Source organism: Etheostoma spectabile, chromosome 9, assembly GCF_008692095.1.
Source record: "Etheostoma spectabile isolate EspeVRDwgs_2016 chromosome 9, UIUC_Espe_1.0, whole genome shotgun sequence".
Taxonomy (NCBI): Eukaryota; Metazoa; Chordata; class Actinopteri; order Perciformes; family Percidae; genus Etheostoma; species Etheostoma spectabile.
In genome coordinates, this window is record NC_045741.1 from 58,371 (window position 1) to 76,070 (window position 17,700).

Consider the following 17,700-nt stretch of genomic DNA (forward strand, 5'->3'; position numbering starts at 1 on the left):
CCCTTCAATAGAGGTTTTCCTAACTATCCCCCGATGCCCACCCTTCCTTTCCACACTGGATAGACTTTACCATGTAGGCTGATAAAGTGTGATACCCCTGTAATTGCAAACACCCTCTGTCCCCCTTTTTGAAGATTTAACCACACCCCCATCTCCACTCCTTCGCACTGTCCCCAAATTCCACGCATGTTGAAGAGTTTTGTCCACCAGACAGCCCCTCCACCCCAGACCTTCAGCTTTTCTGTACGGATCTCTCATCCTGGTTCTTTGCCGTCTGTGAGTTGTTGTGATACCTCAGCGACGCTCCACCAGGAAATTTACGATATTCTCCCACCATCCCTCCAGCTCTGCCTGCCACCCCAGAGGCCGTGTCATCTGGATTTTGGATTTCCTCAACAGTGCTCCTTCCAACCTCTCCTATTACGATTACCTTCCCAGTTGAGTCAACAACGTCCCATCCTTACTGTATACAGCTTTGGATGCTCCCCGCTCCCCCTCCTGAGGTGGCGAACGGGTTTCCGAATCACATTGGTGCCGACCGCAAGTCCTTCTCCATGTCTTCTACCGAACTTCTCCACACCCCTTTTTTTGCCTCTGGCCACGGCAGAGGCTGCAGCCCTTCGGCCCGTCGTTACCTTGCACTGCGTCCGGAGTCCTCTGGGATAACATATCCCGGCGTGACTCTTCTTCAGTCTACGGGCTTCCCTGACCCCGGTGCCACCAGGGTGTTCCGTGTGTTCCGCCCTTGAAGCCCTAAGACCCTAAGACACCATCTCCCCGCGCGCAGCTCAGCAATGGAACTTTGAACCTTTGTCCACCGGCTCGGTTCAATGCCCCCAGCCCCACAGGGATGCACGAAAAGCTCCGCCGGAGGGGTGAGTTGCAAGTCCGTCGTCACAAGTGGGCCTCCTCCAGACGTTCCAAATTTAACCGCCTAAACGCGTTTGGTCTTACCAGGTCTGTCCAGATTCCTCCCCACCCCCTGACCCACTCACCACCAATGGTTATCAGTTTGACAGCTCTGCCCCTCTCTTCACCCAGTGTCCCAAACATACGCCTCAATCATATGAAAAGATTATAAAAATCGATCATTGACCTTTGGCCTAGGGTGCTCTGGTCCCACGTACACTTATGACATCCCTATTTCGAACATGGTGATTTGTTATGTCAATCCATTACTATCACAGAAGTCCCACACAACAACACTCTGATGCAGATCAGGTATGGCCGTATCCTCCCAATCCACTCCTCTCCAAGTCTCTCCTCATTGACCCGTGTGCGTTGAATCCCCCAGCAAACTATGGGTCCCCTACGGGCCCATACAGGACTCCCTTCAGTCTCCAAGCAGGCCGAATCTCTGCACTCCTGTTTGGGTGCATATGCCCAACAACAGTCAAGTTTTCCCCCCCCCCCATCACCCGCAGGCGTAGGGGGCGACCCTCTCCTTCCACCGTGGTAAATCCACTCAGCGGCCTCAGCTGGTGCTTGTGAGTATCCCCCACCCTCCCGGCGCCTCACACCCTGGGCAACTCCGGAGTCGGACCGAGTCCAACCCTATCCGTAGTACGTGTTCCTGACCAAACTGTGCGTAGAGGTAAGCCCCACCAGATCTAACAGAACGCCCCCGTCCCGCAAAGTTTCGCTGCTCCTTTCCCCCACAGAGAGGTGACGTTCCTTTCCCAGATCCATCCTCTGCAGCCCGGGTCGGTCCTTCGAGGCCCCTTACTTCGCTCGCCACCCATATGGCAGCGCACAGCCCGACCCCAGCGGTTCCTCCACAGGGGTGAGCCCATGGGATGGCGCTTAGGGTGCCACGTAGCTTTTCTTCTTCCGTGCTGTGCCCGACCAGACGGGGGCCTCGTGCCTCCCCGGGCATGGTCACTCCATCCCTCTCTTTTCCTCGTTCTCTCATATGGTTTTTGAACCTTCTTTGTCTGTGGCCCCTCACCTGAGACCACTTTCCCATGGGGAGACCCTACCATGGAGCACAATCTCCATCAAACAGCCCTCAAGGGTCATAGGTACACACCAAACTCTCCACCACGATAAGGTGATGGTTCCCGCGGATAGGTTAACACTTACTGTATCCTTTTTATTTAAACAGATTTGGTTGTGGTCAACTCATGCCCTTGCTGTGTTTGTATAACTCTGAACGTTCTCTTTGAGTCCCTCCAATTTTTGCGGTTAGTCGTCCATGCATGGATGTGGGTTCTGGGTCGCTGTATATTACCACGTTCTTAACCCTCAGCCTCCACAACAGCATTGGGCCTATATCCTTAGCCAGAAGTCCATATCCTTCCGTGCTATTCTTGTTGCGTTTTATGATAGAGACTTACCATCCAGGGGGTCTGGGGTGTTTCTGTGAACGCTACCTGTTTTTGCGGGTCGTGCGCCTGTTCGTTATAAAAGGGATTATTAGACTCGAAATATCCAATTCTGATATGTTCATATAGCACGCAAAACAGGGCAAACTAATGCAGACGATTTATCGTACCGTTTTGAGTCTCTCCATGTTTATATAGTCCGAGCTGCAATATGCAAGACTGTTGCATTCCAACGTTGCATTCGACTTTTTTCCGGTCTCTTTATTTTTGTAAATGGCGCCACAGCGCTAATGGTCTTTCGACATGGTATAAGAGGACTGACTGTAAACAAACACTCACAATTAACTAAATATTTCAGCACACCACTAACCTGCTTTGTAGTTCTTTAGAAAATTTCCTCCAGTGGGTTGGCTAATCCAAAAAGTGAAACAGGGGGTGTTCTGATACAGACGGTTACCGGTGAAAAAGGGGTGCTCTGACACACCCCATAGAATTATTGCTTTTCCACCTGATTACATGAACACAGCAAAAAATCAACCAACAGAAATTTTGGTTGAGCCAGCCGATCGACCAGTAAATTGTACTAGTCGACTTGGGAGATACAGCCCTACTAACAATGATAATTTGCACAAGGAATGTAAAGGATATTTTTCATGCAAAAACGTTTACACATTTTAAATTGTCTGATTCTACTAAATCACTATTAGCAAATCCCACCCTGAGTAGAGCTTTGTCTACCTTCCACGCATGTGAGCAGATTGGTTTCTGTTGAGCTGACTCCTGAGAACATCTCACAGGATGATTCCAAGGCTCCATATTTCCACAGAGTTGGCAGCCTGGTCCCCCGCCACCCCGGACTGAGCGAGGCTGTTCTTGAGCTCAGCTCTGGACACCGATACCCGTCTGTTTTGGATGTATTTTGACATCTGATGAAGTGAGGCAGGGAGAAGATGGAATCAACACTCGATCAGTAAAGCGCAATATTTTTGAAGCAATGGCCCCAAGCCACCAAGCCCCCCTAAACTAGTCACCAAGTACTTTTTGGTACAAGAAAGAAAATTCAAATTTACCTAAATTTCCGTAATTTAAACAAACTTTATAGTTTTTTTCTTACTGTTTCCAATATGAAACGACATAACGAAATGAACATATATGAAATTTATTCAAATTGAAACTCAAATGTTTGGGTCTCGAATTCAAAAGTCAAACTTCAGAAAGGCGGCAGATGTGTAATCTAACACGCCAGAGTTGGAGAATAATTCACTCTTTCACACCACCTCCCAGGGTTGGGCTAATGGTTGGCTGATCCGGGTTCAACCGTCTTTTTGGAAATTCAGCCAAGACGTCTACATGCGTATATCCCTGCTCATGACAATTCATAGATCACCGGGTAACCCGGAGCATTCCACATTACCATAAGCGCTTCACATTATTCATTGTAAGACTAACTTGTCACCTACCCAGTCCATCGTACACCAGCAGAACTGGTAGGCGTCTTGAATCTGTCATTGTACAGTAAGGGAAGATAAATAAGCTTTTTTATGATTGTTTTGCAGTGGATACTTCGAAAGCATAAACTAAATAAGGCAACACTTCTCAGAAGATTTGTGCAGATTGATTTCTACTCTCTGCCATAACTATTGCGGCGCTGGAAAGCAGTAGTTTGACTTAGCTATTGATTGTTTTGACTTTTTAAGACAAAAGGGAGAACATAAAGATAAGAGGGAATTGTTGTCTGGCTCACGAATCATTTAAAAAGACAGAAAAAAAAGAGAGAGATTGTTGTACTACACTCAGCCGTGCTGAACGAGACTGGTCACTAGTGTCTCGTGCCAGAAAGAGGGCTGTAATGTGAGGCATTTGATGCGAGAGAATTAAAGGAAGAACGTATTTTAATCATACATTTAGTGTTTACTGTCCGCAACACACTGGCACAGCACGGCAATGAATGCGAACGTGCTTCCGATCTGCTCTTGTTGAAGCTGCCTGTTACCATCCTAGCTTTATACAGTCTATGAGTAAACACCAGTATAAGCACAGTGAGTTAAAGTCTGTCGATTTTTCAAAGTGGCAGGTGATTCTGTGTAAGACTTCCACACTGGCATCAATCCAATTCATATCATAGATTTACATGAAACTCAACATATGTCTACTCATGATCACAAACCGACACTTTGGTACCTTGATTGCCCAAAGCCGAACGATCAAGGTTGACCCCCTTGATCGGTACTATCAAAACACCAAAGTCAACCTGGTATAACCTGACTGAGCACACGAAAAGGTAGGAAAGGAGTAGCACACTAGTTTGTTTGTATGTGTACAAATGTTATCTGATCTGCGCAATAGGTGCTGTTATAAACTCAAACTCTAAGAAACATGTGGTTTGCTTATGGAACAGAGCAGCCTTTAATATTATAATTTTTTTAAAGGTAAGAGTGTATCTCTTCCTTTTGCGGTCATATCTTTTACTCATGCTACTCTTACACAAAGTGAGGCCCCTGCTCTATGTATACTGACCTTCATAACTTTACCCGGGCATACCCCTACCCTATTTCCCTCTTTGAAACTGATGAGAGCCGAAGTCAATGAGCTTGAGCCCTCGTCTCAGCACCCATGAGAAATGTTGGTGGCGTGGTGTGATCAGGCAGGACCGGTAGCCTTCCCTGAAGGAAGCAAGAGCGTAAAGATGTCTTTGGCACAGTGCTGGTAGCAAGCATCCTGGAATGGCCACTGCTGGGCATGTAGCAAATACAAAAACAATCACTATTAGGGAAGTTAAAAAGAAAGTCTCAAAGCTACTCCTTAATATATAAGGCTTCACAATGACTGAATTTAACATTATCATGTATGTATCTTTACAATTGCTTTATTAGTTTCTTGTTTTTTCCGAACTTAAAACCATATATATTGTATACTATGTTTTTTTTTTATGATTCTTATATTATGGCCTGGAGCACCGACATTGTCGGGGGTAAAGGACTATTGAAATTCTAGTTGTTCTTCTTCTTTTTTATGTGTTATGGGTACACAAAAAAAGCACAACAATTGTACAATGTCAAGAGTGAAAATGCAATCTGATAGGGTCTGTGCAATAGTGGCTATGGGAATTGGTCTCAATAGCGCCCCCTACGAGTTTTCCCAGTTAAACCAGTTAACAGCCCCCTCCTTCACTTCACAGAAGTATGGAATTTGGGGAGGCATGTGTATTAGTACACAGGCAAAGTAAGAGACAAGCCCCTACACCCAACAGAGATCAGCATTTTTAATTTGAAAATTAGTTTTTTGGGTGATTTTGTTTGACACTTTCAGAGGTTGTACTTTAACAAACTTCTCAGATTATGACCCAATTGACGTTCAATTGCGTGTGCACGTGGCCAGGATTGATCGATTGGGTAAGAGAGCGCAAATGTACTGATGTTTTGTGCCTCGACGTCGGGATCGAGAGTTCAAATTCCAACCTGTGACGATTTCCTGCATCTCTACCGGTCTCCCCCCTTTCTCACCTAGATGTCCTGTCAAAAATTTAAAGGCGAAAAGCCCCAAAATAACCTTGACTTGACTTGGACAAACTAAATTGCAAAGCTTTTTAGTGCACGGCAAACAGTGTGGGGTGGGCACTGCATTGAGTTTTCATGTTTTGTCATGAAACAGAAAGTGGTAGTAACAGAACAGTAATTGTCCAATATGCCCCAAACTGCTCAGGTTTTTATAAGGGTCTGGCCTGAAGACATTTTCATATCAATTAGAGATACAATAAAAGTCGTTACAGACTTTTTAAATCAAGTCCCGCTGTTCCTCAGAGCAATGTCTGGAACAACCCCTTTTGCTGAGTATTCAGTGTGAAGTCCACGTTGGTGTTCTATGACTCTACATAGTCCTGCCACAGTAACACACTTTGCTGGCAAGTAAATTGTCCCCAGAAATATTGCAATAAATGAATTGTTGTTCTGAGACCATTTCATCTAGATATAATGGCTTATAATGAATAAGAACTTTTCAAAGAATCAATAAACTTTTTTCTAGATAATATTTAACACAGAACGGGAAGTACATTTTAACTATGTGGCTTACTGCACATGGCAGGTAATGTTTGTACAAAAATACAGTGTTATCAAAAGTTTGGATACCCTTGAAGACATTGGTTTTATTACCATGTTTAAAGAAAACTGAGTGAGCAGAGCGGAACACAAGTCTTTTATCTGTTTAAGGATTCACATTGACTGTAGGCCAACAGAATGCACAATCATAAAACAAAAAATGCACCAAAGAAAAAAATTTAACCGACCACTGTTCAAAAGTCTCCATTCCCTTAGTTCTTATACTGGTATTAGCACCTTGCATCATGACAGCTTGCAGTCATGAGGCCCCTGAATTGCTACAGGTGGTATTGCTGCCCATTCACTTGGCAAAATGCCTCCATTTATTGCAAAGTCTTGGTCGCTCTGCTGAACCGCAAGTTTCGATCTCCCCGAGTGCTCGATGAACATTACAGGTCGGAGACTATGAAGGCCTCTCCAGAACCTTCACTTTTTTCTTTGTAACCACGGAAGGGTCAACTTGGCCTTGTGCTTGGTTATTGTTGGGCTGGAAAGTCCAAGAGCACCCCATGCTCAGCATCCCGTGCAGAAGATGCAATTGTCTTGCCAGTATTTTCGATAACAAGCTGCATTCATCTTGCCATCATCTTCACAAAATTCCCTGTGCCTTGAGAGCTCACACAACACCTCAAAACATCAGTGAGCCACCACCATGCTTCATGGTGGGGATGGTATCTGTTTCACTATAGGCCTTGTTGACCCCTCTCCAAACATATCGCTTATTTTGTGACTTAAGCTCTATTTTGGTCTCATCACTCCAAGTTACAGTGTGCCAAAAGCTGTGAGCAGGTGTTTTTGGGCATAATTTAACCAGGTTTTTTGTGGCATTGATAGAGTTACAGTTTCTTTCTTGCAACTCGACCCATGCAGCAATTAATGTTTTTTGTTGCCAGTACCTCATATTGTGCTTCTTGCATCAACCACACCATCTTCACCAAAACAGCCTGTATTTCTCCTGACGTTACCTGTGGGTTACTTCTTGCATCCCAACCATTCTTCTTCAGTTTTGGCTGAAATCTTTCTCGGTCTACCTGGTATTGAGAATCCAGTCCAAAAAAGCATGTTCATGCAAGACCTAGTGCTGTCCCAATACCCTTTTTGAACGAGGGGTAACAGCGTATATGGCCCTTGGAACCATAGCCATTGAATGAAAAAATAAGGAGGAAGCGAGCTTACATATAATCAGGGGGTAGCAATATTATTGTTCAACAGGCAACAATGGCTGCCGGCCTCGACCAGAGAGACCATTAATGTAAGTATTTTCGGCTTAAATACTTGATTTAGAAATTACGACAATCTTGTTTTGTGGTCTATACAGTCTTGTGCTATATACTTGCAACCATGTTTCAACCTTATTTGAAACGTTTTAAAAGAATCGCTAGCTTGCGCTAACGCTAATCGCCAAAGTTACTATTGATTTTCACAACAGTCACCGCATTTCGCTGCCTGAATGGACTGCATACATTGCAAGACTGTATCTATTTTTAACACATTTGAAGCCGTTTTAGTGTGTGTACATGTAAGTTTGGTATAATAGTTGATATAGTTGATTGATGTTCTGTCATTATTTTATGTAATGGATTTGCCAATAACATGGCATCTTTTTTGCTGATAGCAATCATTTACCTGGCTATTCATAGCTACTATGGCATTTTTTGGCAGCCAGCCTTCCAAAAAAAAGCACAATGGAATTATAAACCGATCATTAAACTTTGCCGACAATGAAATTAATTTTTTACTTAGGTTTGGGAGCAGGCATGCCAAACCACATCTCTAATCACCAACCACAAACGAGATCTTGATCATGTTAGAGTCATCACTGATGGAAAAGCTGCTGGAAAAGCCAGGCTTGTGTCTCAGTTGCTTAATGCAAGAGGTCAGCCTTTTACGCTCTCAGTCATGGATCCGAGAAAATGGTCAATTCTTCGCCATTGCGCTTAGTTCTATACAATTCCTTCTTGTCTAACCTTTCACCACTGCTGCTGCCATCCCTTCATTCCACGTTAGCGTGTCTTGGACGGGGCTTGGCGCTTTCCTGGTTCTCAAAGCAGCATTTATTTTTTTCTACGTTGACTTTGTCATTCAGCTGTACAAGACGCAGCTCCCTCCAAAAGTTTGGTGTTGCTGCGGGGGTCATGATTCGCTTTCGCTCAGCCCTTAGGATTCTGTATTGGGCAGAGTCCGTCTCTTTGTCGACACTCCATGACCCATACCCCATTGTGCGTCTGCCATACTTTGGGGGCACGAATGGTCACAAGTCCATATCTCATTTACCTCAGACAACACAGCATAGAAGACATCTTCAAATAAAGAATTCAGACAATCGCTCCGAATCAAGCATTCACCCCACACCAGTGCCACCGTTTTAAGCTACAACTTCCACTCACACACCACTGAGAAAACCTCTTACGCATCCCAAGACGCCATCATCCACAGTCTTGCCAAGCACTTCCTCACGCCTACTTAAACTGGCTGGAATTGCTTTAAGGCACATACAAGCCCACACCGGCTTCCGTTTCCCTCTCTGGACGTTACGTCTAGGGCTCCACGATTGATGGCCAAAATGATAATCACGATTATTTTGATCAAAAATATTTGTTTGTTTTTTTTTGACGCGATTATTTCACTATTATTGTTGATTAACCAAAAATTTATCGGCTATTTATAACTGCGAGTAGGGAGTGTGTGGGACCTACTCACGGAGAGACGGCTGACCTCATTATGAACGGTCCAGCACGGTCGAACGGCGCATTCCACACGTCGTGTGTATAAAATGTCTGTATCGTCAATGGGCTGCATTTTTTGGATAGGTTCTCGCAATGGGTCACATCTTGGCCCAGGACCAGGTCTAGGTCCAGGTCCAGCAGCTCCGTCTCACACACTCTTTACTCTATACCACCTAAGTTAGTTGCATTCAATAACTTCTTCTGTTTTCTTCGCCGTGGCGTCTGCGATTAGCAAGGTTTACCCGCGGTAAACACTGGTACAAATACAGGTTTGCCCCTCATACTTAACATATACAGATTGTTAATAACAATTAAAACTGTGGACAAATGTCAGAAGTGTGTCCGGGCGCCGCTGTGTGGCGCGGCGGGAGATAAGAGGAGAGAGAGGTAAAGGAGAGATTCACCACCAGTCACGGCTTTACAGACAAAATGGGTCATGTAACGGAAATTAAACCATATCGATATAACAGCATTCAGCGGATGCGACATTAGCACTGGTGCGTCCTAGAGAAGCTAACGCTAACAGACGCTAGTAGCCCCGTGCGTCCTGGAGGAGCTAACACTAACAGAACCTAGTAGCACCGGTGCGTCCTAGAGGAGCTCACAGCTAACAGACGCTACTAGCTAACAGCTACAGTAGCTACTAGCACCGACTAGCACTGGTCACCGCTGTTGTCTGACACAACAGACGGGACAAAGTTGCGTTTACTGGTTAAACTGTAAACCTTGAGACTGACGTATAACCGACTGCTATCGTTGATTTTCCTCCTGTTACTCTGTCCTCTTGACTGTCTACATCTAAAACTAAGCTGCGGGGTGCAGGAACCCCTCTGACTGGCCTCATGAGCAGACGGCTTTACGGAGCGGTAGATTGACTTGCAAAAAAACCCGAGCGTTCTATGAAATGAACGCTTAAAAAAATAATCGCTCGATCACCGCAATATTTAGTGTGGAAGTCTATCGTGATCGCGATAAAATTCGATTAATTGTGCAGCCCTAGTTACGTCCACTGCAATTTCATCCACATGCCATTCCATTCAACGCTTTTTTTCAGCTTTTGAGGTGTTCAGAATTTGCACCGACTTCGTCTAAATCCTTCTCGTCCTCCCCCGGTTATCAGCATCCCCATCCACCCTCACACTTCTCATAGTCCACACTTAAAGTTTCCTTCCCCATTTGTCTTCCCACCTCAGCTCCTACATTCAACTCACGAGCTACTAATCAAATACCTCGGCTCCAGGTACACGCCGCAAGGCATCTCCACAACACCCACTTTTCATTATTCCAAAAGGTACCCTTGAATCTGGTTTCAGAAACAGTCTGAACAGAATTCTCCCGCATTTCAGCCATATCACCCAAACATTATTCAGCCGCTCTTTCCGCATTGGCGCAGCATCCAACAGCCGCCAGATCAGGCATCTCACCAAACATTCAGTTCCCAGGCTGGTCTTATTCCGGATAACGATCTTACATTCACAACAAATCTCAACAATCTCATCAAGCCACCACACTCAGTCTACACAATCTACACTTTGGGATCTGTAACTTATCGGGCAAAACTGCTTCTCTTGAGACGGACCTCCACTTGAGTCTCCTCCACCCGGTCATCACACATCCTCCCAGACCACCATAGGGCGACATCCACATCAATTTATCTATCTGCATTTATATGTTCATCTGCACATTCATAACGTTCATTAAATCTTTAACGAACACATGGTTGTGTGTGGTCCTGCTATGTGAAGCAGGAATCAAAGTCTCAGTTCACCGTCCAAGACAGTGGACAACTGTGAGGCTTGTACCGGTTATGTTTCAGTGCATTGTCGGACACATGCAGGCACTTTCCTGGGAGACACCTGCTCAAGATTGACAAGGTCCACAGCAGCCTGTGGCATTATGTCGAGCCTGTCCTCACCACCTCCACTGCAGGTTGGTCAACTGTGTGGTTTGGAATTAATAAAACACGGGGATATCGCTCTTGTACTTTTTTTTTTCCCCAACGGCGCCTTGTATTTCATCTGTCACTCTATCTTCCCCAGAGTCCTCCTCCCCACACAATAAACACATATGCGACTGACAAGAGGGCTACTTCTTCGTTAGCTAAGGATGGTCCATCCAGGGTCTTAGGTAGAGAGAGAGAAGGAAAACAAATAAACAGCAATGTAAACTATCGCGGCCCTAAAATGCTCAAGCTAATTTTTTCATGCGATTAATTGACTTATTGACTATTGCAACAGGCATTACTCCACAACATTACGATAAATTATTTGCCATGTAGAAAAAATCCATTGAAACAAAAAATGTGATTTATGAGGTTAGGGATTTTGGCTGCTATTAGTTTTTGAACTATTAGGTTTTCCTCTTGTTTTCATGACTGCTTTTATTACTCTCTATAACAGCTGTCCATTTTTGATCTTTTCCATTGTTTTATCTTGTAACCTGTTCATTTGTGCTTTGTTTGTTGCAATATTTTTGGTTTGTCTTGTCGTGTTTGTGCTTTGCACTGGCAAAGTACCCAAAACCACCTCTGTGTTATTCCTGCTACATAATTGTCTCCAGGACCACATCAAAGTTGTCGGACAACCGCAATTCTATTCATGCACCATAGTGAGAAATACAATGTTGACAGTTTTGTAAAATGATAGTCTTAATTATTTGTGATAAACTATTGGCAATGGCTGATGTAACGACTTTCAGTAATATAAAAACGCATTGATTAAAACCATTAGCTTTAAAACACTCGCACCTGTGCGACCTCAAATTTGGTTACTTTATTTTTAAAACTGCGTGATATCACTCCTTAATTGCCTGTGCTTTCACTAATTTATTTGCGTTTTTACATCAATGCTTATGTCAGCTCTGACATTTGCCACATGCTGCTGTGGCCACTCCCTCACTTGGGCGAGACTGCAGAGCAGAAAAAAACGCTTCTTTGGAAGATCAAAATACATAGGCTGCTAAATAATATAACCATTTACCTTTAATTAAATATTGCTTGTTGAGTTGTTGAGCTCATCTGTCTCTAGTCTCCTTCATCACTCCATATTTTGCACACTGGGTGTTGATACTCCCCTTTCCATGGAAATCTAATCACCTTAGATAGGATTGCTATTTCAGTTAAACAAAAAAAGATAGATGGCAGGGATACCCTGTATGGGCTAATTGATGATGATAATACATGGTTTACTTTTATGAATTTGTATTTGTTAAGCATCATTCAATTAAAATGTACATAAATAATATAGTTGTCAAGAAATATAAACAGCTGCAGCGGTCTAAAGGTTGGTGTAATTGAAGACTGAATGTACAATGTTTACGTTATATAAAGATAAAAGTGTTATGGATGGTGTAAGCTGTATTGATGTCGATGACCGGCACGGTGCACGTACATGTTTGGTGACCTAAGTAGGATTAATGTAATAATGGTGGTAGAGATGATAATACGAGATAAATGCATTAAACATTTCATAAAAACAAAAACAACTAAACCAGATAAAGTTTAAAAATTTAAAAAAATTAATCGAATCAATAATATCAAAACTGGATATTAGTATAGCTATTCACACTTTTGTCAAGTATAAAATATGAATTCAATAATTGGTGTTAATTAAATATATAAATATAAAAGAGGCTAATGGTGTTCATGATATTATGAGAGATTACTATTACTAGTAATGGTACCCTATTTGATGGTGGCAGTCTATCAATCATGCTAACTTTTTATGCAAAGTGGGAAGAGAGACCGGACTGGACCGAGCTAAGGACCCCTGTGCCGTCCGCCAACAACAAAGTGAGCTGGCAGGTTTGTGAGTTATGTAATTTAAGTTTTTTTCTGCATAGAGAATTTTTGCCCCCCCGAAGAGTTTTAGTTAGCGCCAAAACCTCGATTCCAGCAGTCATCCAGCAGTCAGCGCTATATTTTATGATGGCAGCTTTCACTGATGATGCCGTTTTTTTCAACCTGTAGCCTTTGTGTCTAATTGACTGCGGGAACAACAATCTCTGAAATTGGTCCAGTATTAACAGATCACTAGTTCGGCAGCGGCAAACAAGCTACAATATAAGTTTAGGGCAATTGTCCAGCTGTATTACCGTTAACAAAAGTTGCCGTTTTGACACTGAAATGCTCAGATTATATTCTTGAAGTCGGACAAACTTAAGGAAAGGATGTCTAAGGAGGTCAACCTTTCTGTTAAAGATCCTTTTTTAAACATACAAGCTCTGCGAAATTGCGTTTCTAAACCCACTAGACTCCATGTGAATCTATAAACGTAATGTTTTGCATCGTAAAATACACTTCATTTAAGTCAACAGAAACAAAATAAACTATGAAAAGTGTTTTAGGTCATCTTCCACTTATCAAACCATCACAACTCTATTTTGTTGAAATAACACTAGTTTACCAATTTATGTTTAGAGCTGTTGCTGGTTAAACAGAATGGTCTCAGAGGTTTTAAGGACACTTAAATATAATCAGACACTGTCAGTGGCAAACAGGCACTTCTGTGAAGGTAAATACCAGCTGGACAACTGCCTTATTATTCTTATATTGGGCTTGCTATGCAGCTGCAGCGTTCTTGCACAACTCAAAGATTGTTGTTCCCATCAGTCACTTAGACACAAAAACATAGGAAATAGTCCAGGGGTGAAAAAAAAAAATGGATGCCCCTTTAAATTTTCTCCATGTGCCCCTCCCTTTTTAAGTTAGGGGCTTCAGGCTTCTAGTAAAACAAGGGTTAGGGTTAGGTGTTGTCTTGAGCTCTGAGCCAACTCAAATCTATACATGTGCAGCCACTCTCACGAACTGGCAACCTTGTTCAGTCAGAGTTAGGCTATTCTATATGAGAAGCAGGCATCACTTCACTTACCTACCACCTGGGACCCATTGCTGCTCTCAACCAGATCAGATACACTGACATCCGACTCCAGCAGAAGACGTGGTTACAACACCACCCATACAGCTGTGGTTGGTAAACACCCCTACAGTGTCACTGAGAGGAGAACAAAGCGTCATTACAAACAGCTAGGCCCTACACTGTTGCACTGTATCACGGTAAAGAAAAATAAATGAACCCTCCTACCGGACAATACCATTTACTACAGGAATGACAAAAGTTGTTTTTTCATTAGTTTATGAGCAACATTGTCAGCCATATATTGTTTTGCAGAACACTGACAAATTTATATTTACTAAAACCCGATGTTTCATAGGTTTCATATGCAATTACAAAAGCAGATCATATTTTCGCAAATGTTCTACAAATATTCTTCCGTGCATTCCACAGACAAGCAAAATTCAAATAAAATGACATTTTTCAAATGGATTTGGTAAAATACATCACGAGTAAAACAGTAGTAGGCAATTATATTCCGCCATGGAAACCACACATCTGTTAGTTCATAGTAAAACTATTTCTCCACAAAGAATCATGCAAGCACCATTTAAATCGTGCGTCGTGAGTTTCTGGAATAATTTATCAGCATGAAGAAACTAATTTACTGAAGGGGGGCAGCCCAAAGTATTCTGCCAGCTCCACGGACACAGTCAACATGTTTTAGTAAAATGGCTAACTTAGATGTGTTACCAATGTTTTTAGGTCCCTGATAGTATCTTCCAGCACGGACCTCTCCTTGTGATACCCGTAATCCTCCCCATGACATCGGGATGAAACTCCTTGACGGCGGCGGCGGTGGTGGCAGCGGCTCTGCCTGAACTGACCCGGTACACCGAGGCTGAGACTCCTTGGCCGAGCCGTGATTGAACTGTCCATATCTCGCCAAAGATCTGAACGTACCGGCTTTATGTTTGGTCTATGCTACCATGTCTCGTTTGATGATTTCGGGACGCGGTGCCTGTACCTTTGGGCTCGTCTCGTTGGAACCGCAGTGAGCCATGGGCAACAACAGACAGCAGGAGTGGAGCTAACGTAAGTTGACAGTGTGGTGCAGCAGAAGAAGCATTGCGAGCAAACCGGCTACGGTATATCGCCTAAACTACTAGGGCGTGTCACGACAGCTAGCAGACAATCCAGCCTCGCCCCGCAACCTTGATACGCTAGCTAGATCAGCAGATGGCTGAGGTTTAGCACAAAAACAACCACTTCCCACGACACACAGGAAAAGCTTCCCGATAATACGGCATTTGTATCAAATCAAAAACGATAACTTAAAGAGTTGTAACGGTAATTAGTTTTAAAATGCAATCGAGTTTTTGACTAAGTTGTAATCTGGTTGTTGATATCAGTCCTAGTTCCGTTTCTACTTTCCTCGTCTCTACTTTTCGGTGCATCTGTACCTCCAGTTCTGCCCCCTTTCGGGAAGGACGTATCCTAAAGCTTCCTCTCAATGGAACCTAGACCAATGGTACATGAATGTTCTCTCACTGAAGGATGTGCAAAAAACCTGCAGATTTTTTTTGTATAGAGTTCCAACTATGCATGGTCTACTGTGTAAATATGGCTTACATTTATCCAGTGGCGATTCCAGAAATAGTATTTTGGACATCTTTTTCCTATTCCGGCTTAATATATTTGCACTGACAGAACCAGCAGCATTGGATCTGCACACACACTCTCTTAAGGATGCCATCAAGTGAGAAATGTGGATGGTGAGAACAAGCTCTGCGAAAATTTGTGCTCACCTTGAGAACTGTATGGGTGCTGCTAATGCTTCTTTTACTGTGCATTTTTTTATTACGTACTTGGCACAGGTGTGCGTAGCTGGGACCACTGTGGGCAACATTTACATTTACATTTTAATCATTAATGGACTTTGCTTAGGTTTTCCATGGAACAACACATGTGCAACACAAATAGTAAATAGATTCCTGCGGTGGAGGGGTCTCTCAAAAAAAAAAAAGGAAGTACACTGGCAAATGCTAATGACAGCATGAAACATTATTGACTAACTTTAAAGTACCTCTACCTAAGAAAGAATCAATGAGTTTCAACAATATTCAGAGGAAGCCAGTTACTGCTTTTTTTGGCACCACTTGACATGGACTTGATGGCCTGTTGGAAAGAGCAACACTTCACCTCTATTTTTCCCAGCAAACTGGTGGTAGATGTGGCAACAATCCCTGCAATCAACCTCTAGTAGGAAGATGCTGGTCTTCCACCGTTCTTGAATTCTTCAGCTGCCAGGTCGAATATTTGTTCTTTTTCTTTCATAAGCCTCTTGAGGAAGAAGAGGGGTTCTGTCCCATGGTATTGTTAATTCCACAACATTGCCAGCTTTTTGTTGGAACCACGGACCATGTCTGGCCGGAGTGTAATAGCACTTTTTCTGGGGGGAACACAAGCTTCTTATCAAGGTCCATTCCAGTTACATCCAGCGCTGACTGCAAGTGCTTGCTCTTGATTTTGACATTACATCAAGCTAACTTTTACATGCTAACACTTTTCTCAATGAATCTATGTAACTTCTAACAAATGTAGCGTTGACTGAAATATAACCATAAATGGATAACGTTATTGTTAACAGTTACAGAGTTCATGCACTAAGCTAACACATGACATTATAACACGTATAACAGCAGTATTTACCGAGCGCCTTACACCTGAATCTTGGATTAATCTTGTTGATGTTTCGCCAATTCGGATAGGATTCCTGCTGGAAAATGTTTGATTGTGCAGTTTTCGTTAGAAACAATTTTATGTTATTGCCCCAATATTTTACATCATAGAAAGTGCTCCCGCTGTTGTGTGGCATGTGCCCATGGATGAGACTAGCTACCTAAGAAATGCATGTGCTACGAATTTAATGGTAAACTTTAGTCACAAGATGAAAAAATTATTTTTTTAATTGGTTGATGTAAGTATCCTCCTCGCGTTGGCCTAATCCTTTTATTAAAGGTAAATTAGTTTTCAAAAAAATATGATTGACTTGACATTCCCAGCGGAGGCTAACGGCAAAAGCGTGGGAGCAATGGGATTCATGCTCACGTATAAAGCACTTTTGCCGAGTACATTATTATACGAGTAATATGAGTCAATATCTGTACTCGGTTGAATTCTCGGATCTGTTTTGTATATGTTTACCACATGAATTATCTGTATCCGGATCCGTACTCGGACTGGGCGGGGCCTAAACCCGGAAGTGGTCAGATTTAACCAGGAATGTGGGTCAGATTCTCTTGAAATGTGCGGGGCTTTAACCGGTATGTTATTTAAGCAGCATTGATATGAGTTAATCAAAAATTGTTATATTTTTGCTGATTTGAAACTAGTTACATACAGCATCAAGCTTCAGATCAATGGTGTTGTCATGGTAACAAAACAACTATATACGAACGTTTTGCAACAATGATACAACACATCGGTTGCATTATGAGTAAAATGTAATGAACAAGAGTTTCATACTCAATATAAATACAAATTTCTTTTTTAACTTTTTTATTTTTTTATAAAATCAATTTTTTGTTTTTTGGTTCTTTTTATTTTTATTTCTTTATTTCCACACAAGTAGATATATATTGTGTGTGTGGGTGTGTGTGTGTGTGTGTGTGTGTGGTTTGTGTGTGTGTGTGTGTGTGTGTATGTTAGTAACGAGAGA